Here is a 14365-nt window from a genome sequence, read left to right on the forward strand (position 1 = left end):
TACCTTGTGTGTTTGTGAACTTTGGTTGTACTATTGGCTCAAACATGAGCATTGAAAAGGTAGCGGGTGGATTTGGTAGGGAGTCTGACTGAGATGGTCATAAATCAAGGCCAGCATGGCAGGATTCCGACAGGCTGCTATGGCTTTATCTGCTGAACAGCTTTCATCCTCCTCAACCTGTTTATGCATATCCACTGGATATCCCACCTCCACGGTGTCCAAAGCTCGGGCTCAAGGCCTCTCCAAACCCACAGTCTTCCCAAAGATCCCTTCCCTTCCATGCTTAATTGATTCTGCTGGGGTGTCAAAAAAAGAGAAATATATATCTCATCATTTATTTAGGCAAGCTTTGATATGGGTGATATTTAAAAAGGGTTAATACATACAGTATAAGGCTTAATTCTCGTGGGTGGGTTTAAAATTTCATGAACAACTATCCGTAAAATAAAAAAGAAATAGTTGCACGTTTAGAAAAATGCCACTTTTTAGATTCTTAACTTGATTATGAACTGACTGACTGAACATAAACTGACAATATGAATGCAGAGAACTGCAGAGTCATTACACCAAATACACGAAATAATGTTCTTTTTAGCAGCATCATATGACCCCTTTAATGTGACGTATTTCAGAGTGTATCCATTGAGGAAAAAATAGGGCATTTTATCCAGCAGGAAATGACTTGGATCATCAAAACTGGCCTGCACATGACAGATGGTTGGAGGGAAGGGTTAAACAAAAAAACTGAGGGCTTGGTGATGTCATCTGAAAAGGACAATTGTTTATGAGCAAGTTACATTTGACAAAAGATCACAATGATTATCTATCCATCCATCCATATCTACTCATCTACAGTATCTACCTAGCCATTCATCCATCCATATCTACCCATTTACACTATCTACCCACTCATCTACTTCTATTTATCTATCTATCCCTCTCTTCGCCCATCTATCCATTCATCTTTATCCATTTACACTATCTACCCACTCATATACTTCTATTCATCTATCTATCCATCTCTTCACCCATCTATCCATTCATCTATACCCATTTACACTATCTACCCACTCATATACTTCTATTCATCTATCTATCCATCCAACGCACTGGATAGCTGGCCAATCACAGCACACCTCGCTTTTTTAGAACGATGAGCTTTGTAAAAATCGACACGTTTCAGAAAGGCGGGGTATAGAGGAGAAACAATAATGTACAGTATGTGGAAAATAATGTGTTTTTTGAACCTTAAACCGCATAAACACATTTCATTACACCAAATACACGAAATAATGTTCTTTTTAGCAGCATCATATGACCCCTTTAATGTGACGTATTTCAGAGTGTATCCATTGAGGAAAAAATAGGGCATTTTATCCAGCAGGAAATGACTTGGATCATCAAAACTGGCCTGCACATGACAGATGGTTGGAGGGAAGGGTTAAACAAAAAAACTGAGGGCTTGGTGATGTCATCTGAAAAGGAAAATTGTTTATGAGCAAGTTACATTTGACAAAAGATCACAATGATTATCTATCCATCCATCCATATCTACTCATCTACAGTATCTACCTAGCCATTCATCCATCCATATCTACCCATTTACACTATCTACCCACTCATCTACTTCTATTTATCTATCTATCCCTCTCTTCGCCCATCTATCCATTCATCTCTATCCATTTACACTATCTACCCACTCATATACTTCTATTCATCTATCTATCCATCTCTTCACCCATCTATCCATTCATCTATACCCATTTACACTATCTACCCACTCATATACTTCTATTCATCTATCTATCCATCCATCAATCTCTACCCATTTACACTATGTACCCACTCATCTACTTCTATTCATCTATCTATCCATCTCTTCACCCATCTATCCATCCATCCATCCATCCATATATAAATCCATCCATCCTATGTATTGTTTTCTTTTTCATCTAAACACCAATAGAGGAAATACGTTTATTTCTTGGTCTCAATGGACAACTACCATTGATTTCAGATCTCAGACTCTCAGATCGGCCTACAGTCTCCTGACGTAACGTGCCTGTAATCACTAGCACAGAAAGGGGAAAAGGAGAGGAGAGGAAGGTGGAAGCACAGGGACGGTGTCTGCCCGAGATGCCGGCGGAGCCGCGGAGAGCGAGCAGGGAAAGGCAGCAGGCTTCAGCCCCCAGCATATTCATAAATCAGCTCTTTCAGGAGCTGTCAGCCACTCCATAATGAGGGTTATTATTCAGCTCGGGTGTCAAAGTTACTATCAAAGGACCGTCTCTGGAAGGCCCTCTCACTCTGCTCCTTGTTAAATAAACAGCGGCGTACACAAAATGGCAAACAAGACGTAGGTCAACCTGATACAGAGCGGGGCCACGCGGGCCTCTGGAGTAATTTACCCTTCGGGAATAGCCGACTGGAGAGATGGATGATATCAGGCCTTTCAAAAAGATTAATGGAGAGAGAGGACAACAGAAAAGAAGAAGTGAGAGGAACTGAGATGTTGGAGAGGCAGAAGGAAAGATGGCATCACATCTTTGTATCTAGAACGGGGTAATAAAGTTTTTGTTCAATACTGGACATTTTGACCAAGAAACCCTAATATATATCCCTAATTATCTGTTTATCCATTTAAACAATGCATACTCTTCACAAATTGGTGGTAAAAATAATTACCAACCATAAAAAAGCTCATTGCAAAAAAGGCTGCTCACCTATACGCCATATATTAAGGCATATAAAATAAAGTTAAATGAATAACGACTAAGCTATCAAAATTGCAGAGCTCCTACAACTGACAGCAAAATTCCCCACATCACTTGACCTCTCATTGATAACAGTCTAATATTAACCCTCTAAGAATATATGCTTTAAAAAATTCATTCTCTTTATTACTTTGTTAATATCAGACAGTGGCCTCGGAGCTGAGGGTAGTATTAATTTTGAATACTTGAAGGGGGCAGAGGAGACGAGGGGGCGAGAACTGAGCTGTATGGCAAATGAAAGGGCTAATCTCTGTTTAACATTAACAAGGGCTCCACACATCCAGAGAGGCACAAGATTATAGCTCTCAACGTGGGACTCTGGGTTATGGCTGCACTGAAATACTTGAATGAATATTAAAAAATGAACTGTGTTTTCATACACAGTGGGTAATGGAGTAACTTACTATGAAATACTTGAGTAACACTTTATAATATTTATTTAATGATTTAGTCCGATTAGTCAATTATGTCATTCAGTGGTCAAATATGTTTGCATAATGATCACTAAACTGCATAACTAACTAACTATTGCTATAGTTGAATGTCTCATATCATAACCATATTGATTCTTTTTATATTAATTTCAAATAATTTTGAGATCATTTAAATAAACAAAATAAAAACAACAACAATACATTTTAACAAAATTAATTATAATTTTTAATAATATAACTGCAAATATATACTTTATACAGTAATACTAATAATGAACAATTTACTAATAAGCATTTAAATCAACTTTAAAAATATAGACCTTTCAAAGATTCATATTTAAAATATCATGAAACAGATCTGACACTGATTACGTTGAATTACTTATTGATAAATTATTTACTTGACAAAAGTGTCACAATACTGAAAACAGCAAATTCATTAAAAACAAACACAACAAAAACAATTACTATCAATATACAAAAAGGATTATTATTATTACTCAAATTTATTAAGCTTTATATTCTGTAATTAGTATTTAAATATTAATTGGAAGACAAAAGATTCATATTTATAATCTCATGAAACTGATATGACACTAATTACATAATGTTGAATTACCTATTAATAAATTAATTCGTTTAAAAAAAGTTTCTCAATACTGAAAACAGCGAATCTGTTAAAATCAACAAAACTAATTTATAGTTTTAGAGCAGCAAGACGCATGTCACAGAAATGGAGCACAAAAATCACTTTCTACATAGAGAAAGGGTTTATAATATGATTAGATTTAGTTGGCTTCTTGGGTGGTAAACTCAATTAAATCCCACGTTGTGTAAATGAGAGGAAAGCACTGATAGTTGCAGGCCATTCCTCAAATTGTCATAATTACCACAGCCAGAGGGGTCACCATCACAGAGCCCGTTCAAGGACAAAAAAGAGACTTCCCCAGGAGGAAGAGGAAATGCTTTCCTCTTCTGTTTAAAGAGGAGAGCAACTCCAAACAGTCAGGAGTCGTCATCGCAGGCATTGATTTTCATCTCACCTACCTGAAGGCAGCAAATTAATCTTTTACATCTGTGAGTTTCAGACAGGCCTTCACGCTGTGCGAAAAATCACCAACGTACCCGAAACCAATTAATGATTTTGTCATTTCGGTGCCAGGACACTGCATGTTTGTCAAAGTATCTCTGCGACGGTAATTTGCGCCATCTGTTCTCGTAGTAGTGAAGAAAGCTGAAATATGTGATGCGTTTAAGCTCAATAATGTGTCATGTGACTGGTGGGGCCGTGTCTGGTGGACATGAAGAGAACATATGTTGTCTTCCAGCCCGCGGGCTGACATTGAAGATGAGAAAAGACAGTACTTCAAGGCAAATGCCGTCCCTGTAGAAAGCCTGCCAGAACCTATATGGCTCAGTGTATTGACAAATCTCTTGTGGACGGCACAGACATGGAGGTTTATGGCGCTAGTCTCTTTCAGTCCCCATCGCTGTGATGGGAAGGACTGAAGTCTTCAAAACAGGACACCGTCCCGGGGCGGCTCGGGGGAAGCCTGATGACACATTGACTGACACCTTATGGGGCCGATGGTAAAAACAGAGTGGAGGTAACGGCTCATCTTTGAATTGAATTAAATAGCTGAAGATATGATAACCCTCATTCGATCTGGTTTAACATGGCCCACTTGTTTATTACGCACAAGAGGTTGAGGTTTAATTGCAGTGCTGAGGTGAGACTTTGGCCTGAAGATGGATGAGACGGAGATAGACTCCTGCCATTGGAGACTGCAAAACAGTCCAGAACCACCGGTGATGAATGACGAGTTAGAAGCTCTGTTTTCCCCAAGGAAACCATCCTGTAGAAAAGGTAGGAAAGATGACAGCCAACCTCTACTGCTTCTAACTCCTCATCTACACTCTTAAAAATCTTCCAAAATGGGGTTTTTGCAGTGATGCCATAGAAGAACCATTCTGGGTTCTCCAAAGAACCTTTTAGTGAACAGATGTTAAAAGAACCATTGATTTTTTTAGTGTGAGGAACATTTTATAAGAACATCTATAAAGATTCCATGGATGTTCTTCAAGGTTCTTCATGGAACCATAGATGCCAATAAAGAACCTTTAAACAGTGGAAGATTCTATACAAATCACTCACAATACTTCAATGGTGGCACAGGATAACTCAACGTTTAGTGTAAAAACATCTCAACGGACAGACGAGAAGAAAGGGAATGGGGTATCGGGGGAAGTAAGACGAAAAATAACAAGTGGCCCGTCTGAAAATTAGCTTTGACTGCTCAACAAGGAGCTTGTGTTGACAAGGGAGAGCTGATCTGATTTGCTGACACCAGCAAAGGCAACAAAAAAAAGACACAAAACAAATCTAATCATCCCTTCCCATCAAGAGGAAATCGCTGCCTTCTTCTTTCCACAAAGACCCCCCTGGCTTAAATCAATTTCTAACAAACTTGATTCTGAGGCAGTAACGGGGGTAATCAACAGTACCTTTCAATTTAGTTCAGTGCCGCGCTCTGGGAGAGAGCAACTTTCATCCATCACCATCATGTGCCGGGAGCACAGCTGTAACTCTAAACACACACGCTCATACACAACACAAGACCCGGCGGAGGGAAAACCCCTGTAAATACATCTCAACATCAGTTTACATGCCCAAACCACTCAATATTGGCAGGTTGTGATGGGAATCACAAGCTATTCCTATAGAGTTCAGTTTTTGAACTACATACTAAAACTATACTGTATTTACGATTTATTAAAATTTTATTTATTGCCACAAGACACTTTTGTAAATGAGTATCTTTACACACTGTCCAAATATCCAGCCAGTAAGGAAGTTGAGATGTTCAGTAACTGTGCTTGGATAAAAAGTGTGTGAATCAAACGTTTTGTGCGATTCATTAAAACAACTGGCTCATAAGAGTCATATGTTCTTAAGCAAACAGTATGCTATCGACATTGCATACTAAACTTTTTTATTTTTATTTTTTTTCAAAGAAAATTGCAATTTTTTACAATTTGTTACAATATCTTTTAATAGAATATCTAATGATTAATGAAAAAAATGACACTTAAGCAGGTTCTTTTAATGAATCGGTCACCAAGATGAACAAAGTTACGAGTTAACAAACGAGTCTAGAAGAAATGACTCTGAGTCAGTTATTTAAATGAATCCAAAGACTCAAGCTGTTCGCTGAATTCATCAGAGCAGTTACTGAACTAACATCTGACTAACTGACTGTCTGGATATATTTGAAAACATGTAAAGTTATCAACATTTTCAAAGAGAGTTAGTTGGCAGAGTCAATTCAGTAGAAATATGTGTTACATGTGCTAATGTATTTCTTGCTTTTTTATTACAGCATTTTGTGGTAATCAGTGGCAAAACCATAGCTTCTCAACACTATCTCACATGAAAAAGGATGCAATTTTTAGCAACTTCTCCATTTATGATGATTCAGAAACACTCATACCTCCCTAAAAAGTCACCTGCTCCTCCAGAGATTATAAAGTTGAAGTGGTGAAGTTTGCACTCGGTTAAAAGCAAGATGAATCTACAGAGACAAGAAAGAGACAAAAAGTCAAGAAGATGCATTTAATAATCCTTTTTGTTTTACTAACATGGCTTCAAATTGCTTAAAGTGGTGAAACAGTTTCAGCCTTTAAATGTGGTATTATTCAGGTACAAATGTGACTTCATACTGTTTCTCTACCAGTTGACCTGAAAGGGAACACTGACTATAGAAAGACAGTTTAAGCTAACGCACGCTCCAGCGCCCCTAGTGGTGCATCGAGAGTGCAATGCATTCTTGCTTGCGTAAAGCGTCTGCGTTCGCATACTCGCATAGAGAGTGCGTTTCGGCCCAAGACTGGCAGCTTGCACAGGTGAACATGCCTTGATGATTTGCGGATGGAAGCGAAGACCCTTCTGAATCGTTTCCCTTCTTACTTCACTCTGGCCACATCCTCCCTTCCCTCCACCCCCCGCCACTTCCTGTCATTAAGCCTCTCACTGCCTGTCCTTAAAATAATCCCAGCAGTTTTTTGTCAATCCACTAATAATTCAATTTAGCAGGCCCGGCACAGAGCTCCGCCATTAGTTTTGAGGACGTGATTTAAGATTGATGACTTGTGCCCCTTGGGAGTCTGTTTCATGAGGTGCTGGGGGCTGGCGGGGGGCGCCGTGGCCAAGGTGCGGAGGGAGAACAGGCATGGGAGTCGAGCGAATTAAACTTTGGAATTGATTTTCTTAAAATTTGAGTTGACTAATGTGACAAGTCGCAGCGGTGAACGGCGGAGCGCCGGGTTAAAAAACCGCCGGCCTGTCTCCTCCAGGCTTCTCACAATGACACGGCAGCGAGAGAGAGAAAATGTGTGTTAGGAGGCACGCACACACACACACACACACACACACACACAAACATATGCTGGCGCTCAGTCGTCAACCTGCTGTCACCGACACAAATTACAGCCAGGAGAGAGAGAAAGAGAGAGAGAATGCAAAGAAGAGAGACAGACCTCACATCACCACAGCCTCAGAGTTGCAGGTACTGCAGGTAGTGCTGACAAGGGACAGGTCACTGCTGTGACATTGTTGAATAATTCAAGAAAAGAAAGAAGGAATGAGGGGGGAAAAAGAGAGGGAGTGGATAAGTCAATGACAAAAAGTATAGAACATGTATGGGTGGATACTCTTGGCTTGTCGTAACACTCTGCTGCTGTGCCATCAAAAGCAACATATTGCAGTGTCTACAAGTTACATCACTGCAATACAATATTTCTGGTCTGGGAGGCCACATCTGCTAACATTTGCATCCGTCTGCTTGTCTGAGCACAAATCATGGCCTCTCAATCCCTCTGAAATTAAAGTTGACCTTAAAATTAAGATTCTTAAAGGCATATCCGCTAATTTTTTCTTTATGACAGAATGTTGACAAAAAAAAAGAATACTTTGAAAAATTTGTTGAATGTGGAAATAACTGAGTGTCAGTAGTCTAATAAAAGCAGTTTTATTTTACATGGAGCAGGTCACCTGATGGAGGCCATTATTTTAAAATCACATGATCAGTCAGCCCCCCATTAGATATTACACATCAGTGTTATTTTAGTAATATTGAGATACTACTGTAGTTTTTATTAATATTTGTAATCATTCTTATCTCGTAATTTTATTTTTATATTTTCCCTTTTCATTTAAGTTAAAGTTTTAGTCAGCATGTTGTATTTTTGTCATATTTAGTAGTTTGTTTTTGTATGTCTATATAGTTTTGATAAATTTTTATTTCAGTTGTAGTTTTAGTTATTTTAGAACACCAAGGTAAACTAAACTAAAATTAGAAATGTTTAGTTAACCATTATACACACACAAAAGCTAACATATAAAAAAATCTATTCCATTATTTTAGAAAAACATTTATTGGCTTTCATCAAAATATAAAAAGTCACTTTTTCAAAACTACTTTTTCTTTTTGTTACGGCAAGCTTTTTTACCGATTATTTTTTCACAACTAACTGTGCTTCCATTCAGGTGTTTCACACGCCATTTTTATGATCCAGTGGATTGCTTATGTCTCGCCATACATTTTTCCTCGTAGAAATCACAAATACATCACACTGACAAAGTACAATGGGTTGTGAATGCTGTTTTGTTGAATTGGGGTCTAGATATTAGGCCCTTTCAACCTTCACAATAAAACATAGCACGTTTGCGCTCAAAATTACCACCTAACAGACTGAATAATTTTCTTCATTAACAGCAGCGTGGTTGTAATTCCCCGGCCAATGCGAGTCACAAAGCGGTCCGTTTGATCCAATGGTGCATTTCAGAAATGACTTAAAGAAGCGGTAAGCAAACACAGCCGAGCGACGTGGCCCCTGATGAGTGAACGCTGGAATTGGTTTCACGCTCGAGCACAGCCTTTAAGACAAAGTACCTCAGGAGATAATTATAGTGTCAAGCATCCGCCAGGCCGGCCGTTGACGATTGGCCAATATTTAGCTTTAATTAAATCAAAGCAGAAATGTAATTTCTCCTGAGTGATCTTTACACAGAAAGTCGACTTTAGAAAAACACAACATAAGTCTTAACGTGTCTCCTTTCGTCGCTGCTGACTCTGCTGAAGTTTATTTTGCAACTAAACACGTCGGCCAGAGTACGTGAATCCTGAAAACGAATTAAATAATGAACTTTGAGAAGTGTTCATTCACCTAAGAGGCAAAGATTTAATGTGTTGATTTCAGACTTTCTCAGCTTGGGCTCATGTGACATCTAGGTCTTATTAATTTAAGTAATCACAAACTTTTCTGAGATTTATTGTGATTTCTTATACATAATTTGGAATCAAATATACATTATTTACAGACTGAATCCCTGCATAATAATATAAGTGTTCATCTTAAGGTTGGACGGGCTGCATTAGCATGAATAATGCTAGTCACAGGAAGTAACAAAAAAAAAAAAACACTAACAGGTGAACATGCCTTGATGATTTGCGGATGGAAGCGAAGACCCTTCTGAATCGTTTCCCTTCTTACTTCACTCTGGCCACATCCTCCCTTCCCTCCACCCCCCGCCACTTCCTGTCATTAAGCCTCTCACTGCCTGTCCTTAAAATAATCCCAGCAGTTTTTTGTCAATCCACTAATAATTCAATTTAGCAGGCCCGGCACAGAGCTCCGCCATTAGTTTTGAGGACGTGATTTAAGATTGATGACTTGTGCCCCTTGGGAGTCTGTTTCATGAGGTGCTGGGGGCTGGCGGGGGGCGCCGTGGCCAAGGTGCGGAGGGAGAACAGGCATGGGAGTCGAGCGAATTAAACTTTGGAATTGATTTTCTTAAAATTTGAGTTGACTAATGTGACAAGTCGCAGCGGTGAACGGCGGAGCGCCGGGTTAAAAAACCCGCGGCCTGTCTCCTCCAGGCTTCTCACAATGACACGGCAGCGAGAGAGAGAAAATGTGTGTTAGGAGGCACGCACACACACACACACACACACACACACACAAACATATGCTGGCGCTCAGTCGTCAACCTGCTGTCACCGACACAAATTACAGCCAGGAGAGAGAGAAAGAGAGAGAGAATGCAAAGAAGAGAGACAGACCTCACATCACCACAGCCTCAGAGTTGCAGGTACTGCAGGTAGTGCTGACAAGGGACAGGTCACTGCTGTTTTGTCGCTGCTGAAGTTTATTTTGCGACTAAACACAACGGCCAGCGTACGTGAAACCTGAAAACTAATGAAACGATGAACTTTGAGAAGTGTTCATTCACCTGAGAGGCAAAGATTTAATGTGTTGATTTCAGACTTTCTCAGCTTGGGCTCATGTGACATCTAGGTCTTATTAATTTAAGTAATCACAAACTTTTCTGAGATTTATTGTGATTTCTTATACATAATTTGGAATCAAATATACATTATTTACAGACTGAATCCCTGCATAATAATATAAGTGTTCATCTTAAGGTTGGACGGGCTGCATTAGCATGAATAATGCTAGTCACAGGAAGTAACAAAAAAAAAAAAACACTAAAATATTTAAAAACACAACTCATGGAACAAGACGAGGCTGATTTAATTGTAAAAAAAAAAATGGCAAAATGTGTTATTATTAAGTATATAACGGAGATGCTAAAGAGTTTAGGTAATACTTTTACATGGGTTGCCAAAATTTTGGAAGCTCAAAAATGAAAGATTCTCTGCTGTAGAAATATACGATCCTACAGTAATGTAATGACCCATTGGACCATAAAGTTAAGAAACACGCTTCAACATGAGGCCAAGCTGTCCGAATATTGCTGAGAATGGCATAAATACAGCGAATATGTGCACATATCTGCAGTAAGAGTATCCTAAAATAGACCTCCTCCACAAAACGCTCACCGGAGACATCACAAATATTTAAAACCTATTACTTTCAGTGCCTGAGCTTAAAGTTGTGCTATCGATTTCATTTGCTGGCATCCAACAGAAAGGACTGTACTCTTCCCTGCCTGCTGTTTGGGAATATGGGAATGTTTGGCTATAATCATAGAGTGGACTATTGATCTTGCTATTTTAATATGTTGTGTGAGCAGCTCTGTTTGACTGCCTTTTTTCATTAGCCGAAGGCTCTCTGCCTTCAAGCCGGGGAATTAAAACTGCCTCTTTCTCTGTTTGGACTGCCGGATGAATCCGGCCAAGAAAGGTCAATACAAAATTAATATGGGCATTAATATTCTTAATGCAAACCTGACACGTGCAAAGTCTTAGTTTTGACTGAGGTCCGCACAAAGTTAGATATGATTCTCCCTAGGTGGCCTGAGGCACAGAACACCTGCGAGCGCGGGGCGCGCATTAATTGCGACTGTCTCGCGCACATCATAAACTCGCAGCTGATGCTGATCAGAGTGCTTCAGCGATGACTGTGAATCTCCTTCATTTTAATTGATTGTAAAACAGCGGGGGAAAAAGTGCTTCAGCAGCGAAAACATTCAAAGGTTGCCTCTGTGTTAAGAGATTTAATTACATTTATAATATGAGAAGGGATTTGACTATGCAAATTCCTTTAAACTGAAGAGTGTTGTATGTAAACACACCAGTTGATCGGCGCCCGGGAGGGAAGCGAAGGGATGATCTGTCTGAAACCGAGACCCTACACAAGATGCCAAAGAAATAATGAAGAAAACGTACCGGGGTCTTCCCACTGGCGTCTACTGTTCTTAAATTAAGCTAATTATAATTACTATACACGAACTAACCCAAAGCTCAACTCCACTCTATTGTTTTGGTATTTTTACACATGAAAAAGCATTTAGTTCCATTATGATGCCGTTTTACTCATGGGGACAACAAGGTAGCCACATTTCTCAGATTTGACTGTCTTTATGAGGACATCTGGAAACATTTGGCCCTCATAAAGAAAGCAAAACCTGACAAAAGTACACGCATATACATACACACACATTGGCCTTGAAATCCAATCAGAAGTGGTCACAGAAGGCAATTTAAGACTTTAAGACGTCTGCATTACATACCAGGTGTAAATAGCGATCGGTCTCAGCTGACCACTTGTGATCAGATCACCAGACAAATATTAATACCAGGATAAATAGGTTCGGTTATGGGTAAATAACCAGAAAGTATTACGATTCTAGGCCAAAGACTTTGTCTTACCAAACTAGAAGTACAGTAGTAGCGTGTTTTCCAAGTAAAAAGAGGGCTGTGCTAGAGAATTCCCATCTGTGTAGATGTACCTGCTGTTATTTATGAGGGCTCTTGTTTAGGCATGCACACCACAGATGCTTGTAATTAATCCAGCATGCAATTAGATATTGTTTCAATTCACAGCTGAGTGTAATTAACTTCTGGGGTCCTTCCTCTCCGAGCGAGCTGGCACTGGTTTGAATTAGATAGTATGAGCACGATTTCTAATCTCTAACCTAAGGCAAGAAGTGTAGGACTAATTTCATGTTTTCTTTCAGAAATAATCAATTTCCTTTGAAAATGTTTCTGAGGCTGATTAGTTCACAGAGCGTTTAATTGGCATGTTGTTCAGATCATATGAGGACAGCGGTCACACTTGCGAACGATCTTGAAATGCCAAATGGCCAAATCCAGGTAGTGATGGGGTGTAATTGTTTCACCAGCCATCTTATTTTTTCAATTAAATAATTATATTTGCATTATTTATTTTCAAAGTACTGAAAGAAATTTGGAAGATTTATATATTAATACAGCCAAATTGTTTAAGGCTAATATTTAGGTTTGAATCCTCTCCTTTGGTTGAAAGAAAATCCAGTTCTCCCAAGTCTTTATCCTCTAACTTTCAGCTTTGGAGTAATTCTATGGCTGCCTTCCATAAGACCTCCCTTTGGTTTGTGTTAATGGGGGCCGTTAAGGCCTTTCCAGAGTGTAGACGAGTGGAGCAAAGCTCCATTTATGTTGCTTATGAGGCTTTGGGCGAGCTGGGAAGCAGACCACCTTCCTCTCTGGCTCTGCTGGGCCGTTCTGCCATATCCTTCACTGGGGTGACGCTTCACGGATTCGCCTTGACCTCCCCACCATTTCCAGCCATCAATCTGAGGCCAAGCTGCCTTCTGCCTTTGTAGATGGGCACATCTTTTTATTCTAAATCCGCTCTCATTACGGTTCCTCTCAGCCGGTCAGTAAGAAGACCTCAGCTGAAAGTTGGGGAGGTAATTGAGCGGATCTTTCCCTGCGCTTCAGACCCAAAGCAAAGGCTGCCTGCCCGGCTCCTATTTGCCTAGATTCAGGATGTAGTGGCCATGGCTGGGCTGTCGGCCTGACTTCATCTGAGCGTTCATGTCTGGGCAGTGGGTTCATCGTCTCATTATCAGCCGGTAGAACTGTCAGAAGTGGAAAAAACAAGGTTGTAATGTAATCTGGTTACTGGACTTTTTCCTCTTCTTAATGACGGCCTTTCTTGTTCTCTCTGCCCTTCTGCTCCTTCCTAGTCACGTCTGATAGACTCACGCGGTAAGGAGAACGGGCCGATTGCATAATATGATATTGATCTTCACCCGCGGGCAAGTGCCATTATCGCTGATAACCATGTAGACGAGACAAACAATCTAAAATTAAGAAAAAAATAGAAGGAAAGAATGCATTAATTCGCAGCACAAACCTCCGAACATCTGTTAACTAGTTAGGCTTGGTTAATAAGCAAAATAATTAGGGTTTCATCTTGTTTGATTCCCTCAGCGTCTTCTTCTGTATTCATATCTGGAGAGCAACGAGCGCTGCTAGCCTCAGGCAGAGGAAGCAATATTATGAGCCCAGGAGAGCCATTCACAGGCAGGGAGAGAGGAGGCATCCAGAGGAGGCTCCCCGGCTCTCCACCTGGGCGTCTGGGAGGCTAAACGGCGCAGATATCGCTTATTAAACCATCTGCCTCATGCTAATTAGATTATCGCAGATAAAGAGGAGTTTTCTTTGTACATTTTAATGAGATAATGTGTCAACCAATTGCACAGGGAAGATGGATGCAATTCGGGGACTCCAACTGCAGAATTTCAGGTAAAGGTGTGCAGAGGAACAGATGCGGGTTTGAGGGTGATTAATCGCGTGTATCCAAAAAAAACAGCTAAGGGGAATGAAAATAAAAACAGAGTACAGAACCTCTAGGATAAAACTTTTT

The sequence above is a fragment of the Sinocyclocheilus rhinocerous genome, unplaced genomic scaffold (genome assembly GCF_001515625.1).
Source record: "Sinocyclocheilus rhinocerous isolate Xijiao unplaced genomic scaffold, SAMN03320098_v1.1 scaffold395, whole genome shotgun sequence".
NCBI classification, from domain to species: domain Eukaryota; kingdom Metazoa; phylum Chordata; class Actinopteri; order Cypriniformes; family Cyprinidae; genus Sinocyclocheilus; species Sinocyclocheilus rhinocerous.